Here is a 23460-nt window from a genome sequence, read left to right on the forward strand (position 1 = left end):
TCTATGTGGGTTATAAAGAGATTCTTAACTGCTTTAAAAGCCTTTTTGGACTAACAGAATTATGCTTTCTTTCATGTACAGTCAAAATTCCACTGGCTATATCTGCAACTAAAATCCTGAAAGTAATAGCTTCCAACTAAATATTCTGGAATTGGAAGGCTGTCCCTAGTGTTTACAAGGATTTTTTGAATGTCTGGAAATCCAGTGGTGGAGACTGCTCCTGGCACCATCTCTACCTTCATTATATAAACATTTATTGAAAGCTTAATTGGGTACAAAAAAATGGTCCTATTCAGTGGAAGGGGTATGAGGAAAAATTTTTAAGAAATAAAATGAGATATAGTCTAGCTAAGAGATGACTGCCAAATACCCTTAACATAACACTTATTGAGATCAGTTACAAATGCATATAACAACAATGCAGGCTGGGGGCGATGACTCACACCTGTAATCCCAACAATTTGGGAGGGCGAGGTGAGCAGTTCACTTGATGTCGGAGTTCGAGACCAGCCTGGCCAATGTGGTGAAACCCCGCTTCTGCTAAAAATACGAAAACTAGCCGGGTGTGGGGGTACATGCCTGTAATCTCAGCTACTGGGGAGACTGAGGCAGGAGAATTGCTTGAACCTGGGAGGTGGAGGTTGCAGTGAGCTGAGATCACACCACTGCACTCCAGCCTGGGCGACAGAGACAGACTCAGTCTAAACCCCCACCCCCCAAAACAACAAACCTCCCCCAAAAAACCAAACCACAATGCAGTATGAAAGTATGTAAACTAGTGATCAAAACAAAACCCAGTTAAGCTAGATTAGTTTTGAAGACAAGGTAAATGACAGAGTAAAAAGGTGAAGAGCCAGGGCAGAGCCTGTTGGTGTTGCTGAAGGAATGCCAAGGTTAAACAAGGGGAAGAGGATGAGTACAGGAGAGGCCACCAATTTCACACCCTGGAGCACTCCAAGTTTTTCCAATGAAGCTAGGGGCTAAAAGGCATCAACAAAGATTGTCTTGACAATTGTGTGTGCATGAGACTGAGGTAGGGAAAGAGGCTAAATTCAATGAGACCAGTTAAAATGTTATAATACCCAGTGGGAAGTATAAACCAAATAAAACATTTATTCAAACATTCGACCTACATTTATAATTGATATTGATAAAAAAGGCATATGAATTAATATCTACTTTCTGTCTCTTCTATCTCTCTAGTTCTCCATGGATCTTCACTTAATATTTACCATGCACTGTTCTAGGAGCTGGGAAAACTGAACAGAAGGGACAAAGTCTCTGCTCCCACATGGCTTACAGTCAAGTGGGGATGGGGTGCATAGAAAAATAAATAAGGCAGAAGTGAAACGAAGAGATATATGATAGCTGGCATCGCCAGAATTTATACCAGTGTCTCAAGGTAAGTGGATGGCCTGCTAATACTGGGCTACATGGTGTCTTAGGTTGGCATTGTCTCTGAGCCAACTGACTCCTAGACACAAAGGGTCACAGAGTCCTGTTCCTCCCTCTCTCTCCCAAATAAGTTTGCACAGTCTGTAATTTGGGGTAACCAAACACCAATGCGACAGCATCAATTAGAGACAATTCTCCAAGTTCAGACCATATTCCCATGTGTTCAGAGAAAAGGTGAAATCAACAAACTGATGGCAAGTCTGCTCCTTATTTATATATTTATCTCCTATAAAACATAGCGCTCTGGTTGGGCATGGTGGCTCACACCTGTAATCTTAGCACTTTGGAAGGCTGAGGCAGGGCAATCACGAGGTCAGGAGATCGAGACCATCCTCTGGGCTTGGTGGTGCATGCCTGTAATCCCAGCTACTTGGGAGGCTGGGATTACAAGTAGGAGAATTCAAGAAGGAGAATCACTTGAACCCAGGAGGCAGAGGCTGCAGTGAGCTGAGTGAGATTGTGCCACTGCACTCCAGCCTGGGCAACAAAAATGAAGCCTCATCTCAAAAAAAAAAAAACAAAACCCAAACCAAAAACTTAGTGTTCTGTGAGAGGGGCCCAGGTTACGGCCTCAGGAACAGTGTGAAATTTACTTGAATTCTTCTGCATTAACAAAGTAAAATGGAGTTATGGGTATTTCAAAAATCATCTAGATTCATAAAGTACTATATATTTTAACTTTTAATGAAACTAAACTTGTTGTCCAAATAATACTTGGTTTGGAAAGACATAGAAATTAATGTACTCACAAGGAAGAAGATTACATCACAGGAACCTAGTCTGGGAGTACTAACCTACTTGCAGTGATTCTCAACTGGAGGTGATTTTTAAAAAAAATCAACCAAAAGAGCAGTGGAGGTGATTTTGCTCCCCGAAGAGACATTTGGCAATGCCTAAAGATATTTATCGTTGTCACTGCTGAAAGTGGAGGGGTGTTACTGGCGTCTACTGCATAGAGGCCAGAGTTGCTGCTATACATTTTGCAATGCACAAGACAGGCCCTCCCTCCCCCAACAAAGAATTATATATTCTAGAATGTCAGTGGTGCTAAGGCTGAGAAAGCTTGTGCTGGAGACAGTGAGAAGAGTAAAAATTCACAGATAGCAAAGAGATTTTGGCCATATAATCTGTAGCCTTTGGCCGGGCACTGTGGCTCACGGCTGTAATCCCAGCACTTTGGGAGGCTGAAGCAGGCTGATCACTTGAGGTCGGGAGTTTGACACCAGCCTGACCAACATGGAGAAACCCTGTCTCTACTAAAAATACAAAATTAGCCGGGTGTGGTGGAGCATGCCTGTAATCCTAGCTAGTTGGGAAGCTGAGGCAGAAGAATCACTTGAACCTGGGAGGTAGAGGTTGTGGTGAGCCGAGAACGTGCCATTGCACCGCAGCCTGGGCAACAAGAGTGAAACTCTGTCTCAAAAAAAAAAAAAAAAAAGAATCTGTAGTCTTCAAGTCTTTGATTTCCTACTGGGGCCAGTAACACTACGCTCAAGTGACAGGGTGATAAAAATGCCACTTTTGAGTAAAAAAGCAGTCAATACTTTTCTATATAACTCTACCACAATGAGCCATTCTTTAATATGAGCAAAAAGCACTGGGGTTTCTGAAATAATGTGTCCTGTGGCCTTTAAGATGGAGGAGACTTTGATATTATTACTTTATCAATTAATTAGGACACACTGACTTCTTTGTTCTGGTTTCACTGCTGCACACTCTAGGCCCAATTACTGACCGATGGTGCCGTGAAAAATAATTACACCCCTGTGCCACAACTTTCACACACACTATGTTTTTCTTTGCCAGATGCCACACTTGACTGTTGAAACTGAAGGACTTTGCTAATTCCCATTAACGTTATTGTCCCCTCTCACATGAAGCATGAAGATTTTGCCTGAAGAGCTGAGTTAGTCCTAGAGAAGCACACAATTATCACAGATTTCCACATTTAAAAGCCCCAGAGTGTAAGCATCCTGCTGTTCAAAGCAGTCAAAAAGATTCCACGTCAGCAGGAAAGCAAACCAGTATGATGAACTCAGGAAGAGAGGCAAGTTCTCATGAAGCTAATTACTCAGAGTATGAAAGTAATTAGGTTAGCACATCAACTTTTCTAGGAGTGGAAAGTGTTCTAAGAAGACAGCAAAGTGCAACAGCGTCCTTCTGAACGGGTTTAGCAGGTGGCATCTCCTGATGACACTCTTAGCATTAGCTCTTTGTGACCCAGCAGCTTCACTCCCTCTGTCAGATTTGTGCGAGGAACACCATTTGTTAGAGAACATGCAATAAAAAGGATAGCAATATGAGTGTTCCTCCTTCTGGTTTAAAAGAATGTACAGCAGATGAGATTTTCTTTTGCTCTTGCACTTACCAAAGAGTTGTTTTTAAACATGCTCTTTTCCCTCCAGGATAAAACCCATTATTCAGTTATTCAAATGATGAGCACCTGCCAAGTGCTAGGCTTTTTCTAAGCCTGAAATCTCTCTCCTCATGGAGTTTATATTGCCTACTGCAATTCCACCAATACCTTTCCAGGTTATAGGTAGGTATTCATTCATTCATTTAGAAACAGGGTTTTGCTCTGTCACCCAGTGACACTGGGTGGCACTATCACTGAACTCACTGCAGCCTCAAACTCCCCAGCTCAAGTGATCCTCCTGCCTCAGCCTCTCCAGTAGTTGGGACTACAGATGTGTGTCACCAAGCCTCGCTAATTTTTAAATTTTTTATAGAGATGGGGGTCCCACTATGTTGCCGAGGCTAGTACAGCAATTTTAAATAACTACCTAAACACCTCATGCAAATAACATGGTAACATTAAAGAAAGCAAAAGTATATGCCAGAAGTTCATAAGAAATACCAGGTCAATTGACACAGTTATGTAGCATAACTGCAATTTTACAGGCCTGGTTTGTTTATATGATTAAGTTATAATGTGGTGTTGTTTCCTGTACTACTAACTCTTTCTAACTCCTTTGGGCTTCTCCCCTCAAATCTTTGGATTTCCTCTCACAGATAATCTCATCTTGACTTTTTTTAAACTTGGCCTCATAGACATTAACCTACACGCTACTCCTACATCTTCCACTGTCTCTCATCACTAGCCCTCTCTATACCAGCTCCATCTTCCAAGTCTACCTGTTTCCACACTCCATAAAGAGAATGCTGATCTAAGGAAGGTGCAGTTGTTACGCCGAAAGATGGATGTATTCTTTCATTCAGCATTTATTTATTAAGTGCCTGCAACAGGCCAAGCACTGCTAGGTGCTAAGTAAAACAGACACAGAGTCTGGGTAGAACTTATGAAGTATAGGAGGAGACAGACAAGTGATCATGTAAATAAATAACAACTGTATTAAGCGTTGTGAACGTAAAATACAAGCATTATGCTGCAACAGAGCAGGGACCCCACCTATGATACAGGTAGGGAGGGTTCTTCAAGGGAGCAGTCACTAAGGAGTCCACTGGGCAGGGTGCTGGGGGTGTGTGCAGGGATGGGAGAAATTCTAGGCAGAGGAAAGAGCATATACAAAGCCTGCCACTTTTAGGAGCTGGGAAGGGGACTTTGCAAAGGCTGCAGTGAGGCAGAAAGGAGACAGACAGAGCCTTAATCCCACAGAACCCTGGGAATCATGTTTTTGCATCATTGATGCATTAGTAAGCTATTGAAGGGTTTTAAACAAGGGAGTAAAATGATCAGATTTGCATTTTAGTAAGATTGCCCTAGCTAGATGCTGGAGATTTAAATTCTCCTCAGCATCCTCCATTGGGTTTTCCATGGATTATTCAAGTCCCCATGAATTTTTGTCTAACAAATTCCTTTGCACCATGTGAATTTTATCTATCCAATTAAGTAAGTGGTAATAGTAAGGTAAGTTCTGGTGGTGGTAATCAACCACTAGATATAGCCTTAATTCCACCTGCCCCTAATACATAGGAGGAAACTGAGAAGGCCCAACTAATTCCAGCTGCTCTGGGCTGAGCTGGAGATCCGAATCAGGTCTCTGGGCTTTTCTTCTATGCCTCTGTTATCTCATTCTGCTACTAAAAAAGAAAATATTTTTCTTTAAACCAATGGATGACTCACTGCAGAGAAAAGTGATGGGATTCCTTTTCTGAAGGTCATTAAAGTATGGTAAATCTAACCTGGGAGGGACGGATATGGCATGAGTGAGGTCAGGAAGAAAGAAGAGATGACATTTTAGGGAATCCAGGTTCTGATTCAGCATGTTGAGATGCAGAACACAGAGTTGATTTGTGTTTGAAACTCTAGGATGGGAAGAGCAAGGACTGAAAATACCTGTGAGGCTAAGACAATGCTGACCCTGGCAGCCAGCAAGTGTCTCTGCGGAGGCAGGAGAGAAAGGCCGGCAGCATGCTGTTTCCACCTTTGTGCCTCTCTCCACCCACATCTGACCAGGGCCTGACTTGGCCAATAGGGAAAGCTAAATGCAGATGATAGGGTCTGGGGAACTTAAGCAATATACTCTGAAATACAAAACTTCCACCCACCAGATGGTCTTTGACAAGGTGAATTTTAGGCTGGCTTGCCTCCAGGGTGCGAGTGCTACTGTCAGCCTGCCTGCCACAGACCTGGTTGCAGGTGACCCATACCGTCTGAAATACACACACATCTAGAACTCAGGTAACACCCTCTGCCTACCAGTTATTATTCTCAATCATCAGCACACGTTAGACTGGCTATTTAATGCCAGTGTCAAGGGACTCTTTGACTTACTCTTTTGAGCCCCTATGGCCAAATATTGGACAATTTGAGGATTAAAATAATTAATGACAGTAACAAGTTACAAACCAGTGACTAAACTATGTATCTACTTGTGAGTCCATCATGCTATAATAAATATGTTAGAATGCAAACTAATATATTCAAGGAATTATGGAAACAGAAAATCACCATGGACCGATTATTAGAACAGTAGCTGATTTAGGCAAAAATCAGTAGCCAAGGCTAGTGGGTAGAGATTTCCTAACAAAGACTAGGATACTGGTGTGGTCACAGAATATCTCACCAGAAAATAACATTAATCATTAAAAAAAAATGGTGATGCTATGGTGAGTAAGTTGACAACAAATAACCACCTCGACCAGGTGATCAAAGTTGACCTCATGTATTTGCAGGGGGAAGAGCAGAGCATCACTTTTGTACTGTCCTGCCAATAAGGCACGGCCTGGACCCTGCTTGAAACACATCCTATAGAATGACAGGCCTCTCGCTTTAAAACCGTGAAGGCCATGGAAAAAAAAGAAAAGATGAGAACTTTTCAGATGGAAGGAAACTAAAAAGACATGACAACTACATTTCTACGTGCGTGCACACACACACACACAAAGGGAAGGAGCAAATATGGTAAAATGTTAACCACTGGGAAATCTGAATCTGGGTGAGAGAGCCATTAGAAGTCTTTTACAAATTTTCTGTATAAAATTTAAAAATAAATTTTATTTATGTCTTTCTTTTCTTCATCTGTGCATCAATGTCCTTAGGATGGACAGGTGCAGTCAGCCTGTCACCAGGGAGCATAGCTCAGATGCTACTGTTGCTCATATTGCAAATAAGCAACTGTTTTCAGGGGCAGATGGCTTTGCTTTCCTGCATTCCATATTATTTGAGAAATTTTACATTTGTTTCAGGTATTCCTGGAAACATCTACAACTTCACAATTACTATTCTTGCAGGTTGATGTGCCAGGAGGTCCATTATAAAGAAGAAAGCCTAAAAGCTCTTTTCTGTGGCATGAAATGTCAACACTTCAGCCCCAATCCAGCACCTCCCAGGTTCTTCCCCACTGAACCTCAACATACTGAGAAACTTTCAAGCTTATCTATCTTTGCTGATTCTATCCCCTCTACCCAGCACACCCTTCCTCACACTCTCTCATCTGTCAAAATCAGCTGCATTGTCCTAAAGGGCCCAACCTAGATATCTCATTTTTATAAAGTCCTACGTACCCTCAACTGCTCTGTCTTGGGAAGAAGTGGTCCCCTTCCTCCCTCTTTTTTCCTAAATCACTTTGCCTGTATATGCGGACCTGTGTTACTGTTGGCAGGCACATGCCTGTCTTTCTTCACTAGACTCTAAGTGTCTGGGGAGGCAGAAGCTAAGCAGTATTTCTGTTTTTATTCCTCAGTATTTACTGTGTGACACATGGCCCTCTTAGTATCTGTTGAAGTGAAAAGCTCCACATCTAGGCATCTACTGACAAATAAGTATAATGGAGGAAGAGATGCAGTGATTTAAAGCAGGCATTCTGGGGCCAGACTGCCTGGGTTTGAATCCTGGCTCTGTTGCTTCGCAGCTGTCAGCAAATTAGATTATATTCCAACTGTTTAATTGAGAAAGTAATACCTGCATCACTGTGTTGTCAATTAGAATGATGTGTGGGTTCTATTGTCACTACTAGTGGTATGGGGTCACCTTCTGTTGTCTGGAGAAGCACACAACCCTGGCCCTCCAGAGAGGATCCAAAACTCTTCCTCCTCTATACCCTGCCCCTATAAAGTCAGGGTTCAAGGTTATTTGTGATACTTGGTCAGGATCAAGTAAGTCTGCTAAAATATTGAGTTCTATATTGGTTTCTTCTTAGAGTGGATGAGGGAGATGCCAGCAGAGCCCTGTAGGGGATGCGTGCACACTGCTTGGGCAGAGTGGCATGTACTAGTTAGATAAGGGGGAGTTGTAGTCTAGTACAGGAAGGAAATAAAATAAAAGCAAAACTAGACAACCCACCCCCCAACTTTTAGAGTATATTATGGCCTGGTTAAAATATCTCCATCCTTACAATATAAGGAGAAAGGTGGGTGATTATTCTGCACCTCATTGTGCAGCTCTCCTGAAGTCTCAGGACACAATACTCTAACACACTGAGCAGAGACGGTGCTTCAGAACGACCCAGGGCACCTCCATGGTAGTCATCCTGAACAGCCCGCCTAGGTTGGGGGAAGATATACTTTTCTTTTCATAAAACAAGAACAGGAGCTATAGTCATTTCCTAGTTCATGGATGAGCAATGTGCAGGAAGGCCCTGGAATCATACAATGCAGTGACCTGATTCATACCCTTAAAATGAGGGGGTCCATGGGACTGTGATTTCCAAAGTTGCTTCCAGGCTATGAGTAACTGTTGACTATACTTGATACAACATTTCTTAACATGACATGCTATGTAACCAAGTGCAGAAAAATTAATCACAGCAGGTGTCAGAGCAGATGAGCTCAGGCAAACAGAGCCTGTGGTCTTACCCTCTGCACGTCCCACTCAGCAGCACCTTTCCAGCAGCATCCTAACTGGCATGACTTAATGACCCCAGTGCAGCGCCCCTTCTGTGAACTGACAGTTTACTCTGGGCATGATTTAAGAGGCCACAAGCCAGGCTGCACGGAAGAGTGAGGGGAAGACAACGGAAAGGGTTACTGTTCTCAGTAGTGGAACAGCCTGTCTTAATAAAGGGCACATTGTACAAGGGAGGCATGTGATGGTAGCAGGGGCTTTGCAGTTTATACAGTGGCCCTATTCTCCAGTGCTCAGTGCCAACTACAGGATGCAGCAACTCTTCACCCCAAATCTGTCTCGAAACAGCCAAAATGCCATGGGTACCTCAGTGTAACCCTGACTATGCTACTCTCTAATGTCCACTGTCTAATTTTAAAAGTTATTGCTGAAATACAGCCCAAATCAATCATGCATACACAGAAGAGAAAGAGCTTGAACTGTTATTTCCCAAACATTCTTCAAAAGTAACATGCTGTTCTAAGCATAAAAAGAAAATGTGCCAGTTCAAAGAGTAATTCTGTGAAAAGCAGAAAAGGAGCACTGGCTAGCTTGTGGATAAAACAGGCTTTTCTAACAAAACATTACAGTTTTTTGGCGGGGGCAGGGAGGTAGGGTGGCAGTAGAAAACTATTTGTATGAATCTCTGCCTTTATTTTGTTTTTTAGTGTTTATACAAGAAAAAGAAGCCAGCTTTAATGAACATTGAGCAACTCCCTATTAGAAAAACAGAGCTGAAAACAAATATCCAAAGATAGATTTAGCAACAAAAAAGGAAATTCTTGAATTGAACTAAACCATAAACTCAAATCTTAGCATATATGTACAACCTTTCACTCCTGCAACAATGACATCTTTATGTTAAAGCTACAGGTAAAGCTGAAATTTTCACTGGACCCAAAATCATGTACTGGGTTATTCTTTCTGGCTTCAAGTAAAAGCAAATCTTTTTTACAACAGAGCTCGAGTTTTTATTTCACCAACTCCCACCCAAACATCATGCTTTCCTCCTCTCTTTCTTTTGTGGGCATTCTTACTTACCCACCCAGAAACAAAATAACTGTGATTTTCAGCAAGCAGGAAGCCAGGTCTCAGGCAAACTTCCCTTGGCATTAATGGGACTCCACACATTAGCAGGCAAAGAGCCCAGGAGCTGTTGCAGAGAATTTATTTATACCCATTTGGAATTTCCTGACGAACTAACAGCCTGCTGGCCACGAGGTTTAATTCCAGGACTCTCGGCGTCAGTGAGACAGCAAAAATTACCAACGAACAAACGTGCTAGCAAGGTTTTAAAAAAGAGGCAAAGACTTCTCTTATCTTGCTTCTGATTTTTCAAACTATCCTTATACTCTTTAGACATACGAAATGCTGACTTAGAAATACAGCTGTAAACCTGTTAATTCTAGGAAGAAATCAGAAAGGCAGCAAATGTTTCCTCATTCTTTGTGCCGACTTACTCCCTCTTTCCCCAGCCCTCCGCTGCAGAGAAAGGCTCTCTGTTATAATTTGAGCTACAGCACAGGCAGCTGGCTTGTGAAGGAAATGATTCAGTTTTATGCTGAACCCAGGCTGGGCTGGAGGCAAGTGGCTCCTTTTTGGTTTGTTCTTATTTAATGCAACATATAATTAGAAGGCTAAAACAATCACCATTTGTAAACCACAGACCCAAACCTCCTTCCCTTGCTCTGTACCCTCATACCCTTAAAACATTTTGTTCATAACATCTTTGAGTAACCTGTGTATTTGTTTCAAAAAATTAGTAAGAATGGTATGTTCCCCTAATGATTTAAATTCATCATCTCAAAAAAAAAAAGTTCTTTTTTGAGACAAGGTATCACTCTGTCACTTAGGCTGCAGTACAGGGTGCCAATCACAACTCACTGAAGCCTCAACCTCCTGGGCTCATGTGACCCTCCCTCCTCAGTCTCCGGAGAGGTGCATGCCACCATGCCCAGCCAATTTTTGTATTTTTTGTAGCAATGGGAGTCTTACTATGTTAGGATAGGCACTGAGATGAGCCAAACTAGGCAGATCCAGTGGATTCTTATAAAATTGTGCCTCTCTCTACACAGCTGTCCCCCGTTTTGAATTTTACAAAGCAGGCTATTTAGTCATCCCTCATCTTTGTTGATCTCTGTTTTATTGTTTAGAACTGGCTTTACTTGCCTGCCCTGTGATAAAATTCAGTAAATCTGTTCAACTAGTGCCAGATTTACCAAGTGTACTTAGACACAGGTGAAGAAGGAATTTAAAATAACCCTTTTATTGGGTGAGCAGGTGGTTCATTTGTGTAATCCCAATTCTTTGGGAAGCCGCAGAGGGAGGATTACTTCAGCCCCGGAGTTGGAGACCAGCACGGATGACACAGTGAGACCCTGTCTCTACCAAAAATAAAAATAAAAATAAAAATAAAAATAAAAATAAAAAATTAGCCAGGTATGGTGCCTTGCTCCTGTAGTCTCAGCTTCTCAGGGAGCTGAGACTGGGGGGCTGAGGCTACAGCGAGCTACGATCATGCTACTGCACTTCAGCCTAGGTGACAGAGTGAGACTCTGTCTCAAAAAGAAAAAAATACACTGTTGTATTCCAAACTAAGAATTAATATCAGCTGGGTACAGTGGTTCATACTCAAAATCCTAGCACTTTAGGAGGCCCAGGCAGGAGGGTCACTTGAGCTCAGGAGTTTGAGACCAGCCTGGGCAAAGTAGTGAGACCTTGTCTCTATTAAAAATACACACACACACACAATTTAAAAAGAATATCAAAAGACTTCTTAAAATCTAAACAAGTACTGAATGTAGTGTTTCTTGATCCTGCAAAAAGAATTCTGCTACATTTTTATTCATAAATATTGTGTTCTGGTAAGAGTATAGATTATATAAAGCAGTTGAAGGCAATTATTTTGTTAAAGTAGCTTGTATCTGATCCTGTGGGTGTTTGCCTGTGTGCTTCTGTGAAGGTGAGGTCCAGCAGAAACAGTCATTGTATGCAAATAAATGCCTAGTCCTTTATCAGATGATGACAAGGGCTGGGAAGGGAAACAATTAAAAATATGAACTCCTTCTGCCTGGAAACCATCAGTCACAAAGGTTCCTGCTGAAGGGAGAAAGACACACCTATCTGCCTTTACTCTCTCAATATACGTACAAAGAAAGAAGCCAAACAAGATGTGGGACGAAGAAGACACATTCAAGGTTTGGCCTCTGACAGGCAGAGAGTAGCCAGAAAAGGTGACGCCCAGTGAGAAAAGAAACCTGCTGGAGACAGAAGCCTTCTGTGACACCAGGCTGGCTGAGCGTACACCAGCACAGTCTTTATCCCTGGGATAGTGGCTTCAGAACCTTGAGACTTCAACCTGTACCTTAAGTTTTTATGCTTAACAGGATTACTGTAGACTGTTCCTCCAGATGGCCTGTTCCCTTAGTCTAGAGATAAAAACAAAGTTAAGTAGTGAGTGGTGGCATGAATTATACTGTGAACAGGTCAAGATTCCTATTTCCTGACATCCACGGAATTTACCTTCCTCCCCCAATGTTCCCTGCCCCCATCTTTCCCCACCACCGGCTGTGTACAATTCTTCTGGACTCTACTGCTCCAGGTGCTTTATACATACACGAACTCACATAATCCTCACAACAACCCTACACCCAGGTATGATTATTTTCGCCTTTTACAGATGAAGCTTACGTCATGCATAAGCATGCTGCTATTCTACTGCTACTGCTTACTCTACTGCTGAATTCATACTACGTTGTACTGAAAAGCCATAAACTAGAGACATTCTCTCTTGCATTTTTTTTTTTTTTTTTTTTTTTTTTGAGACAGTCTCACTCCATTACCCAGGCTGGAGTTCGATGCCACGACCTCAGCTCACTGCAACCTATGCCTCCCAGGTTCAAGCAATTCTCCTGCCTCAGCCTCCCAAGTAGCTGGGATTACAGGCAACCACCACCATGCCCAGCTAAATTTTTTTTTGTTTTTGTTTTGTATTTTTAGTACAGACAGGGTTTCACCATGTTGGCTAGCCTGGTCTCAAACTCCTGACCTCAGGTGATCCATCCACCTAGGCCTCCCAAAGTGCTCGGATTACAGGCGTTAAGCCACCATGCCCAGCCTCTTATAGCTTTAACCCAGGACGTGGGGGTTGCAGTTTGTTGTGATCATGGCTCTGCACTCCGGCCTCCATGACAGAGTGAATATTAATAAAAAAAAAAAAAAAAAAAAAACAACCAAAACAATCTCATATCCCTCCCACCCTTTCTCTCTCATTTTTGGAGAATATTATTTAATCTGAGTTTCAGCCATGGCTTGCTTTGACTAGGATAAGAAATCTGGTCCCTGTGTATATTTTTAAATCTCAAAATAGCAGTGTACTTATTTTTAAGTGGTGAGATAACTCATTGTACAGAACTACTAGCTGAGATGACTAATACTTTATGTACAAATGGGCTGCATTTCAAAAACTTATATTTTCAGGATTCATAATGAACTGCGGCCCAAAAGCAGAACCAGGCTTAGCCTGTAAAACATGAGCATACTTTTCCTAAAGCATGTGAAAATGAGTAACTCAGTTAAGGCTCACTCCAAAAACATCCAAGGTAAGCTTACTTTGCAAAAAACCTGTGAGTATTTGCCTTAGAAAGAGACAGACTTAAAAGAGGATGCTCTGCTATGTCTCTCTGAGGGCCTGGGTTATTTTTGTTATATTCGACTTCCCCAAACCCCTAAAGAGTTCAGATACTGTATTATGCTACTTTAACCCACCCCTCCTTAAAGGCTTGGTATGGGTGTGAGATCCACACTCTCTGGGCTGCAATGAGGGAGAAAGTGGGTATGGCCCTTTCCACAGCACCAAGGCTCTTCTCCACCCACCTCTTTCACAGTCTTAGGGCATGACATGATTTAGAGGATTAAAAGGAAAGTCCAGCAAAGGTGCCTGCTTTTCCATTCCTCCTCCTATGAGGTGTGCACCACATTGGGTCTTGGAAGAGGACTCCTCCTTTACATGCCTAGATCAGCAGGATCTGCTCAGAAGACTTAACGTAAGGGGAGATTTTCTAAGGAGAGGCTATCCTGCCTTCCACATGAGGAGGGTGTGCCCCAGCAGTGGCATCTGATTCTTGTCAGGAGAGGGACTTTAGGAAGAGGATGCTATCTGACAGTCCTATCTTAAAAGACAAGAAAAAGTCTTGTGTGTTCTTATGCTTTATTCAACAAATCCATTTCCCCAAACACACGTGAGGCTTAAAACTAGCGTAGCATGGACTTTCTACACCATAGGCTTTCTTTATGGTCTGGATTGCCCCATGGTTATTACCTTTATCACATCCAAAGAAGAGACTGTCTCATAATATATTTTCATCCACGATTTGAAATCAGCATTAAGAAAAGCCAAATACCAACTGAACTGGGGGACACAGAACTAAATAAGAGACTTAAGACCTTAACTTAGATTACTACAAAGACTCTGTAAAGGCTGTAAATAAGGGAAAAAGGATTATTTATCTTCTCACACCTAAAAGAGATGAGGTCTATAGAGATCTTCCCAAGAAAACAGTAGGAAAGAAGGAAAGCAGGCCAGCCAGCCATACCCCCAGGGACTACCAGCTCAGGTTCTTACCTACAGCAGCAACCAACCCACCAAACTGCACCAGAGAATAAGCCTGAGACAAAAGGAACCAACTGGAGCTCTACCTCCTCCCTCTCTGGTTGTGCTGTATACCTGATCACCTTTCTCTGGAACCCAAGGTATTTAACAGACAATACCATACCATCTTTCTTTCTCTCGCTTTTTTTTTTTAAAAAAAAAAAAAAAAAAAAAAGACAGAGTCTCAATCCATTGCCCAGTGTGGAGTGCAGATCTCAGCTCACTGCAACCTCCGCCTCGCGGGTTCAAGAGATTCTCCTGCCTCAGCCTCCTAAGAGCTGAGATTACAGGTGTTCACTACCACGCCCAGCTAATTTTTGTATTTTTAGTAGAGACGGGGTTTCACCCTGTTGGCCAGGCTGATCTCGAACTCCTGACCTCAAGTGATCTGCCCGTTTTGGCCTCCCAAAGTGCTGGGATTAAAGGCGTGAGCCACCACCCCCAGTGACAATACCATCTTAAGCCTGCCTTAGAACAAGTGATGGAGAGAAAGCAGATACTACAACTTTCACGAGAGAATGCAGAATGCAAGAGTGAGTGTGTGACACAGTGAAAGCCATCTGTTCACCCAGGAAACACACCCAGGTGAAGTGTCACACATGAATTCAAAGAGCGACCAATTGGGAACTTTGGGGAAAAGGCTGGAAGAAAACTGCAAAGAATATAGCACATCAGATTGGCAAGTGGCAGGGCTCAGACCCACAAATTCTTAGGCAGGTGCTGTCTTATATGCCCAGCATCATGCCAGCACAAAGTAGGGACTCTGCAAATATTTTCTGGTTGAACATTGAGTCTATTGACTCTACAAGGACTACTGAGCAAGTATGTTGGGCAAAGAAGATATGATTCTTGCCTCTTAAAACATTCAAGTTTGTAAGATTAGTGAGGCACACAACCATAACTCTTAATTAAAAGCAACTGATGGCAACTATTTCATATAAATAATAAGAGAATAATAATAGCATAATAGGAATAAAGAAGAGCAAGAGGAACTCCCTTTGGGAGTATCTGAGAACACCTGTTGGGAGAGGTTAGAGAGGTATCAGGACTTAAAGGATAAGAAGGGGTTATATTAATAGATATGGGAAAGATATCCAGGTCGAGAGAACAAAGCCACTAACTGGGGAACAGGGCAGGATGGAACTGGGAAACAGTGCCGGAAGGGAGCAGATGACCCTATTTCTTACACAAGTCTTTGGATACAACTGGTCTCTGACTACCTGTAGTCATGGACCTCTGTAAAGGCCTACTGTGTTTACAGACACAAGAACTGAGAAACAGAAACAGATCATGATTTCAGCCAAAATAAGGCCCAAAACAAAAGTTCAGAGTTAAGAGAAGGGAATAATAGATATTAAAGTTTGTGAAAGTGAAAATGTTTGGGGAGACAGAAAAATAACCGAAGAATACAAAGCTCAATGATCCTTAATCTTGCCAGCCATCCTCATGTACACAAAACCACAAAGCAGGGAGAAAAAGGCAAAGAAGGACTAATGCACACAGCCTCGTGGCTGGTCCATTATACAAAGAAGGAAAATGGCTGCCCTCTGCCAAATAAATCTCTATGGTCATTTAAAAGTGAGTGACTGAATGAATGAACTCACTGAATTGAAATGTTTCTATGGCGTTTCATATCATTCCTCCCAGTAGCTCCCCAACAACACCCCAATTTAAATTCAGCACTATTCGCAAAGTTACATCATCAAAGTATCCAGGGACAACAAGTCAAAGAATAATAACCCAGACGAAAAGCCCCCAGCCCTAAGCCCCCTTTACCTTTCTGGAAGATGTTCTGTCTCAGGTTTCTTCATTTACAATCAGTGTCCTGAGGTGTTCTGAATTCCAGCTGCTGTTTTCTAGCACCCAAATAATGTCCTAGCATGTTCCTCAGAGAATACTCAACTCCAGCACATGTGTGTGATGCTCGGGCGTGACGGGATCCCTTACCGGATAGGCTAATAGGTAACAATTACTGCACTTAGGAGGCGATGCTGGCGCTTCCCCTCACATTGCCAAACAGCTGTCCCTGGGCAGATTTGGAAGCTGTGTAAAGTGTGGTGCTAACGGAAAAAATCTAGTGGCAAAGGACTTCGGCGTTTTGCAATTTTTTTTCCTGTAAGCTGCATTGTTGGAATGGTTTGACATGCAAACCCTCCCTCCCCCACCAGCCTACAGAATTCCAGGTCTCCACCCTAGTGTGTTCCAAAAATCAGTATATCATCAGGCTGATTCACCACTTGAAGAGGTGGGGCACCAGCTGGGGTACATGCTGCATAAGCTCAGCAGGTACTTCTGCCTCCTCTGCCAGGTCACAAGAAGACAAACCAGTCTTTGTCCTCATAGCTGAGGGGGAACATGCCAAAAGGGTTGCCCCAAAAAACATATCCATGGTGCATCCCTGATTTGAACAAAGCATCCCAGTCAATCCACCTATAATGTTGAGGGGAAAAAAAAAATCAGCTGCACTGTGTTGGGTATATGGACTTACATGAGGGGGATACTGAGAGCAGAGGAAGAGAGAACTTTTTCTGGTTTTAGTTAGAAAAAAGAGTTGATGCACATGAGTAGGGTTTTTAAGATACTAAGCACTGGGCATATTAGTCACTGGAAATGCCCCATCTCTCTTTTTTATGTTTTTAGTTCGGAATATTCTTCCCCTTTTTTTCCTGGAGAATCTTAAATGTACCTGCTATACAGAAACACTTCAATCGCCTTGGCCTAATGGGCAGTTGATGCAAATGGAAAAGGCACTCAGTAAAGTGGGCAGGGATGGGAAAATCGAGCAGGACAGACTGAATCAATGTTTTTACAAAATTATTTGCAAAGCTGACGGATGGGATTTATCAACTAAACCAAATATTGTGAGACTAAATTCAGAAAGCCACATAGCTACCTTTTGATTGTACCTAACAGAGATCATGTCCAAAGTATAAAAGATCTCTCAGACAGAAAACTTTTCCAACTGAATAAAATCATGAAAAAGGAACTAAAATAAGTTCAGTACTAGTAACTTTTAGTAGCGAACTGTTTCCATAAATGGTTACTCTAGTACTACCTCCTTTAAGTAAAGGTTTGTATGATGAAATTCCAGTTCTACAACCTCTGATTCAGCTGGGAGAGAAATCGGGGATCAGGCAAATCTGGCCATAAACAAGGTAAGAGTCCACAGATTTAACTTTCAGGATAAAAACAAATCCCACAAATCCAACAATTTGTCCCTGGCACAGCTCTCCCTCACAGCTATAGTTCTGTTTTTCTATCTGTTGATTAGAATAGCCTTCTCATTTTTATAGAGTATTATTTAATCTGAGTTTCAGCCATGGCTTGCTTTAACTAGGATAAGAAATCTGGTCCCTATATACATTTTTAAATCTCAAAATAGCAGTGTACTTATTTTTAAGTGGTGAGATAACTCATTGTATAGAACTACCAGCTGAGATGACTAATGCTTTATGTACAAATGGGCTGCATTTCAAAAACTTGTGTTTTCAGGATTCATAATGAACTGCAGCCCAAAAGCAGAACCAGGCTTAGCCTGTAAGACATGAGCATACTTTTCCTAAAGCATGTGAAAATGAGTAACTCAGTTAAGGCTCACTACAAAAATATCCAACAGAGGAGCCAAGGGAAGAAAAAGAAAATAGTCTGCTTTTGGTTTTTTGAACTTAGAATTTCTACAACTGTTTGAATGAATCTTATAAAATCTGATTTCCTGGATGGGTCTTCTTAAAGGCTTTTATTAGAAAAGTCTACCCAATGCAATTACAGTTTTTTTTTTTTTTGGCCAGGAAAGAGCAAGAACTTATTGTTTCTGTGAATTTGAGAATTATGATAATATTTTTCATGCCAGATCAAATCAAACCACCTTTTAGAGAAAAGGAGCCAAAAGCAGAAGCTGTGAGCTTTAGTCACTCATTTTCCTCCAAGCCCATACAAACCTTTCTCAGAAACTGCACAAAGGAGATGAACTGAAATTATCCCAGACACAGGAAGAAGGCAAACCCTGGAAAAGGAAGCAAATGAGCTATACTTTTGATGGGCTCTGCTAGCCCACATAAGTCATTAAAGAAAGAGGGGAAGTGTATAATCAGAAATAAATGCCAGTACTCACAATGGGAAGTCTGCTGAGGAGGAGCAGAGCAGAGTTTTCAAATCCTTGTAGGAAGGGCTGTTTTAATCCTTTGATTGGCTACCCAGTCTCTTAGAATAATAACAACAGCTTGAGTTCTTAACACAGCGAATCTCCCCGTTGGGTGTTTATTTTGCGTGTGTGTGTTTTTTTTTTCTTTCTTTTTGGCACCTATAAAGTTGGTACTGGGCAAAACTCTCCAGCCAAAGATTTCTTTACCCAGTACCCAGGAGCACAGATTCTCTCCTTCCTACACTCAAATAGGCTGGTACTCACTGGAAGATAAATCATCCTTCCTTGGCTTAGCTCGATCGCCTGTCTGAAATCTGATGCTTAAGCCATTATGACTGTCTCAAGGTTTGGAGCAAGAAAGCTTATAAGGTGAAGCTGGCTACAGGTTAAAACAAAGCCCTGGGAGTTTATGAAACAAGCAGGCCATGATGAGCGAGGGACTTTTCAAAACCTTTCCAGGGGCTGGATGAATTCTCGGGTTCTGATTAGCAAGACAGGCAAGACTTTGAAACCCAGGGTGTCTCCTGTTTGTAGGTGGTCCCAGCATTTTAAGAGTTATGAATTTGAAATCTAAGAAGCAGTTCCATTATATTCTCAAACACCACCACTAAAAGAAAATTATTTAATTTATAAACTTCAGTGTGAAATTAGCCTTCAAAAGACTAATAACTACAGTTTGACTTAACATTGAAATGCATAATCTAATTAAAAGCAATTATTAAACACACCTAATACTAGGATAAAGCTGTATGATGCAATAAATAAAAGAATTAGAGTATGTTTATTAATTTGGCTGAATGAAATAGTCCACCCTAAGGAAAGAAAAAAAAAAAAAAACCAACTTACCAACATAGTCCCTATCAGGGAGCACATTTTATTTTTAACCATTGTATTTTAGGGTTTTATGCAGTTTTCTGAAATACATACTTTTCCCTTGATCTGTTTAATCAGAATGTCACAGCTATCACACTTCTGATTTTAAATGTCAACATAATAAATAACCTTCAACAAAGGAAAAACGTTCTACACGTCCAACTTCTGGCTTAGTCATTTGCTGTGTGAGCCCAGCAAGTTGTGTGTTGTCAACTAAAATGAAAGGAAGGTGTGACAACTGAAATGAAAAGGCACCCTTTTAGTTCTTACTTACGTGCTTATGGCAGGCTCCTACCTATGTGTTTATGTCAGGCAACCCTGTTTTACCCTCTCGGCTGTTCTGACAGTCTCGAACACACTACTTATGGGAGAATACAAAGCCCAAATAAGAACACACATTTTAATGCTTCTGCAAATTCAACCAGGAGATCCTGAAAAGTCACAGAGGGTACTCATGAATTAAAGCAGCCCTAGTTTCTAATCAGCGAGCCCTTTGCCTTCCGGATAATTCTAACACAGATGACAGGTCTAAGACTCACCACCATGGACACACCACCTCTGCTGTGCTATGTCTTTCCTTACAGATGGTCTCAGAAAACACCAGGTTGGTTCTACCCAGACCAGTCTGTGCAAACTAGTCTTATACTTGACAAATAGCACGTAATTCCTGCTGTCAGGTTCACCGCAGTGGGCTCAGAGTTCTGTTTGAGAAATGCTCCTGCCCAGAAAAATATTTACACAAGCGAGAGTGGGGTGCACCGCACTGCAGCATTCTGCCTGCTCTGCCATGAGTCTGGCTCTGTTTGATCCACCTGGTCTTATCAGTGGCCTTTGTACTCATTTGAGATCAGCATAGAGACAAAACCTGGAGCCAAGTAACTGACCAAGATAACAAGATTTGAGTTCCACAAGAGTTACTAAAGCCATGAAAACACTGTGCCCTTTAACACAGTCGTCTTGCTGCTTTGAAATTGTTGGGAAATAATTAAATAAAAAAGGAGGAGGAAAATGACCAGGCAAGATGTTCTCTGCAACATCATCGACAATGGGGAAAATATGGAAGCACTCCTAACATCCGAAAAATAAAAAACAAAGAATAATTCAACTACTAGAAACACTGTAAGGAATAGTATACAGTCATCAAAAATAATAATTTGGAAACCGTTTTCCATGAAGACTTGAAAAAAATGCAAACAATGTAAAAGTCAAGAGCCGATATCCAAATCTATAAAAACTTATTGAAATTGTGTTTGTTAGCCTGACAAGGACGAAAAAGAAATACTAAAAATAAGACCTAGTGTGGAATATTGAGTAGTTCTTCTCTTCTGTTTTCCTATCAAATTTTGTTATCATTAATTTAAATAACAACATTTTAATGCAATTCAATAAGCATCTTTAATAAATAAATATGTATCTGTCTGAAAAAATATATATCTAGGCTGTAAAAAAAGAAATAGCAAGAGAGAAAAGCTGTAATAAATTGGCCAAGGCAACTACCAGCAAAAATAAAGACGATACGAGCAGGCATAAAAAGTCACCTCCCAGTGCTCATCCATTTATGTCATTTAAGTGGGTTTAACAAGGACATTTAATGAGGGCATTAATACAACTCTGGCCCTAATATCAAGGTGTCCAGCAGGGCCTGACATGAGGGTAGCTGGGGTATTTCCTGATCAGGAGCTTGCGACAGGGACGAGAGAACAAGGGGAATGGTGCTATCCCCTGATATCTGACCAGCACTTTATGTTTTAAAATGTGTTTTTACAGCTATAGTTCTTTTTTTTTTTTTTTTCCCTTACAACCACCTTGTGAAGAAGGCAGGACAGCTATTATCTTCCTCTGACAAATAAGCCACTTGTTACATGGCTTCTAAAGCATATCTAAGCTCTAATTAAAGTTTCACAATATTAATTAGTGTTTAGAGAGGTATCAATCGAGTTTACAACATGATTCAGAAACTTGGGGAAAAAGCAGACTGTCTCATCCTACACCCCGAAGAAATACAGCTATTTTCCTAACCAACGATCACCATTTACTTTTTAGCTGGCTAGAGAACGGTCAAGAGCAATTTATGATGCTCTTATCTCATTAACAAAGACATTACAGTATTGTTAGCAGTACCATAATAAAATGTTTTTTGTTTTCTGCTTTAGAGAAAGGGTCTTGTGCTGGGTGTGGTGGCTCATACCTGTAATCCCAGCACTTTGGGAGTCTGAGGCGGGCAGATCACAAGGTCAGGAGTTTGAGACCATGCTGGCCAATATGGTGAAACCCTGTCAATACTAAAAACACAAAAATTAGCCAGGCGTGGTGGCAGGTGCCTGTTGTCCCAGCTACTCGGGAGGCTGAGGCAGGAGAATCGCTTGAACCTGGGAGGTGGAGGTCACCATGGCACTCCAGCCTGGGTGACAGAGCAAGACTCCATTTCAAAAAAAAAAAAAAAAAGAGAGAGATAGGGTCTTGCTCTGTCATCCAGGTTGGAGTGCAGTGGTACCATCATAAGTCACTGCAGTCTCCAATTCCTAGCCTCAAGCAATCCTCCCACCTCAGCCTCCTGAGTAGTTGGACTATAGGTACATGCCACTATGCCTGGCTAACTAAAAAAAATTTTTTTGTAGCTATGGAGTCTTGCTATGTTGCCCACACTGGTCTTGAACTCTTGGCCTCAAAGCAATCCTCCCTCCTTGCCTTCCAAAGTGTTGGGATTACAGGTATGAGCCACCCTATGTGGCCTAAAATGTTTTAAATTAATGAAAACAATACTGTACAGTCAAGATAAGTAGGATGGAAGACCTGGTGAAAAAGAGTTAACACTATGAGGAATGATTGATATTGACGGTCTGGGCGGGGGTGCAATCTGAAAGGGGCACAAAGTTAGGGCTGCAAATAAAAGTAGAACACCATTAAGCTGAATTTTAGATATACAGTGAGCTTTTTTTTTAGGTTTTTTTTTTTTTTTTTTTCTGGCAACTGTGTACACAGGAGACTTCAATTTTCCCTAGAATGTACAATCCTTGAGGGCAGAAATTTTTGCCTCTTTTTTTCACTGCTATATCCCCAGTACCTAAAACAGCACATAGTAGGTACTCACGTATATCTGGCCTGTACTAATAAGGTTTATTTCTTAAGCTACATAGTGTGTACACAGGTGTTTGTTATATAACTTCCACACATTTTGTATGTCTGAAATGTGGCCTAATACATTTTACAAATTACTGTTAATGAATTGTTCATTTTAAAATCGGTACCTTTTATCTGACCTCACCGAAGGTCTCCAGGGGGACGTCAGAGTATAAAAGTGTTGTGAATTGCCCCTTTCCCCATCTAAACGCTACATGGGGATGTCAACTTGAGATGATTAGTCATTGGATGTATGAGCCGAGGGCATGGTCTGGCCTTTCCCAGAAGCTCCTCTTTTGCTTTATTCCTAAAACTATGGAAAGTGCTTCTTTTGCCACTGCCCTGACTCTACCATCACATGAGATTTCCCCTCCTGCTCTATGGAACCCAAGTAGGAATTTTTGGAAATTGAAAAAAAAACAATTTACTTCACATTTAAAGCTCCTGCTAAACCCAAATAGCTTATCCTTTTCTCATAGGAGACCAGGAATTGGTCCTCACTAGCGCCATGAGGCCCTCTTTATCTCATCTTCATCTAGGTTCTCTAAATGTTATTTACATGCATAAAAGTATATTTATAACCAGCATCTTTCACATTGAGTATTTTTTAAACACTGGAGAGGTGTTCCTTTTGTAATACAAAGTGGGAAAAGGTAAAGGAATGATTTTTATAAACATATTCTCAACCATGTGAAATATATAATATTTAAAGACTACAAAAAATAGGAAGACATTTATTTCTAGGTGGTATTATTACCAGTAATTCTCGCTTTTTTGTTTTTGTTTTCAGACAATACGACATGTTTATACTTCTAAATTTTCACTGGGTGTGGTGGCTCATGCCTGTAATCCCAGCACTTTGGAAGGCAGAGGTGGGCAGATAACCTGAGGTCAGGAATTCAACACCAGTCTGGTTAACGTAGTGAAGCCCTGTCT

General features: G+C 41.4%; 1 protein-coding gene across 16 annotated transcripts in view; it reads right to left on the bottom strand.

The window, feature by feature from the left end:
- KANK1 (KN motif and ankyrin repeat domains 1) overlaps positions 1–23460 on the bottom strand; it is a 238518-nt gene that overhangs the window by 44783 nt on the left and 170275 nt on the right. For 3 of the 16 annotated variants that reach the window (XM_037743806.1, XM_037743809.1, XM_037743798.1), the window contains exon 1: positions 9782–10200. The exons of 5 other annotated variants lie outside the window; for them this stretch is intronic. The gene's annotated coding sequence lies outside the window, so the exon portion shown is untranslated. Of the gene's footprint in view, positions 1–7888; positions 7894–9781; positions 10201–16166; positions 16444–18328; positions 18394–18501; positions 19136–19943; positions 20055–23460 lie in introns of those variants that run through there. 8 more of the 16 variants (XM_037743813.1, XM_037743799.1, XM_037743808.1 and 5 more) reach the window with 6 other exon arrangements.

Source organism: Cebus imitator, unplaced genomic scaffold (assembly GCF_001604975.1).
Source record: "Cebus imitator isolate Cc_AM_T3 unplaced genomic scaffold, Cebus_imitator-1.0 Scaffold155, whole genome shotgun sequence".
Lineage (NCBI taxonomy): Eukaryota > Metazoa > Chordata > Mammalia > Primates > Cebidae > Cebus > Cebus imitator.